This window comes from Cynocephalus volans, chromosome 1 (genome assembly GCF_027409185.1).
Source record: "Cynocephalus volans isolate mCynVol1 chromosome 1, mCynVol1.pri, whole genome shotgun sequence".
NCBI lineage: Eukaryota > Metazoa > Chordata > Mammalia > Dermoptera > Cynocephalidae > Cynocephalus > Cynocephalus volans.
The window spans coordinates 152397875-152399978 of NC_084460.1; the positions used below are offsets into that span (position 1 = coordinate 152397875).

The window sequence follows — 2104 nt, forward strand, 5'->3', positions numbered from 1 at the left end:
CTAACCTACTGATAAGCCTTTCAAATAATGTATTTTGCTATCAAATGCATAAAAAGTTTAAATATACTTGCCAGTCTCATTCTTACAAGAAAATTCACCAAACTATAAATAATATTAAAGCATATAATTGCCATACATCTAAATTAAGCTTATAAAAAGTGAACTGAATATCCCTCTGTAGATTTGACTTTTATTCTCTTCACTGTCTTATCACTCAGTGAGTTGAAATCAGAATTGACAATTTTTTTCAGTTACCATTTACATTCAATTCCAAATGTATTTTACAGCATGTTTTCTCTCTTCCATTCAAATATGCACTTAAAAATATTATCTTAGAAATAAGGCAAAATTAATAGGTTTCTAAATCCTTTTTGTTTTAACCCAGAAAAAAAAAATTCTATTTGACAATTACTTCTGTGTCCATATAATTTAAGGTATATGAAGTGGAGGTTTAATAAAATATTTAGGATAATTGGTTAATGTAGATAAATATTATAGAGAACTCAAGTTTAAATGATTAAGTTGTCTAATATATGGAGAATAATTCACTTTTTTCTACCAATATTTTCAGTAAAAGGTAGCAGTATTACAACAGGCTACTAGCTCTTGGGTCAGACTGCTTGCATTTATCTTCCCGTGTCTATTTTCTGCTCTTGACCATGGCAAATTTATTTAAGCTCTCTGTATCTCAGTTTCCCTAGCTTTCTCTTTTCTATTTTTCTCTCAAATACAGGAGTGCCATGTGAATTTAATTAGACACCACACATATGACATTTTAAATAGATAAACATAGTAAGCAATCAATAAGAGTTAGCTTTTATGACTATGTAGTTCCCACTTTTGCTGCAAATCATGAAACTGTTCATTCATTTTCAACCACAGTTCGTAAAATAGTGAAATATGTTATTTAAGAAACAATTATGGCCACGGTCCAAACCTGAGTCCTGCCTCTCGCTTTCCTCCCCGGCCAGCATGAGCCTCACCATGGGCTCCACCAGCTTCTGGGGTGGCTGGGAGTGCTGGAGCTTGGCCGTGAGGATGGCTGGGGGGCAGGAGGAACTGGCAGACATCCAGGGAGAGAAGGTGACTATGCAAGACCTGAATGACTTCCTGGCATCCTATCTGGACAAAGCGAGGAGACTGGAGACTGATAATTGGAAGGTACAGAGCAAAATCCTGGAATACTTGGAAAAGGGGCCCCAGGTCTTGTACCGAGGCATTACTTTAAGACCATTGAGGACCTGTGGGTTCAGATCTTTTCAAATTCTGTAGACAATGTCTGCATCATTCTGCAGAACGATGATGCCCATCTTGCTACTGATGACTTTGGAGTCAAGTATGAGATGGAGCTGGCCATGTACCAGTCTGTGGAGAGTGATATCTATGGGTTCTGTGAGGTCACTGATGACACCAATGTCACCCGGCTGCACTAGAGACAGACATCGACGCTCTCAAGTAGGAGTTGCTCTTCATGAGAAAAGAAACATGAGGAGAAAGTAAAAGGCCTACAAGCCCAAATCGCCAGCTCTGGGGTGACCATGGAGATAGATGCCCTCAAATCTTAAGACTTCAGCAAGATCATGGCAGACATCTGGGTCCAATATGACTAACTGGCTAAGGAGAACTAAGAGGAGCTGGGCTACTACTGGTCCCAGCAAAGTGAGGAAGGCACCACAGTGGTCACTTCACAGTCCACAGAGATTAGAGCTGCTGAGATGATGCTTTTGAGCTGAGGCATAAGGTTCAGTCCTTGGAGATTGACCTGGACTCCATGAGAAACCTGAAGGCAAGCTTGGAGAACAACCTGAGGCAGGTGGAGGCCCACTACACACTGCAAATGGAACTGCTCAATGGGGTCCTGCTGCACCTGGAATCAGAGCTGGCACAGATCTGGGCAATGAGGAGTACGAGGCCCTGCTGAACATCAAGGTCAAGCTGGAGGCTGAGATCCTACTGGCCCCTGCTGTAAGACCCAGAGAAATTCAGTCTCAGTGACACCTTGAACAGCAGCAACTCCATGCAAAGCATGCAAAAGACCACCACCCACAGGATAGTGGACAGTAAAGTGATGTCCAAGATCAATGATACCAAAGTTCTGAGGTAA

The 2104-nt window shown here is 41.3% G+C and overlaps 1 pseudogene; it reads left to right on the forward strand.

Moving 5' to 3' along the window:
* The first annotated feature begins 1038 nt into the window (after positions 1–1038).
* Positions 1039–2104, forward strand: LOC134362009 (keratin, type I cytoskeletal 18-like; annotated as a pseudogene).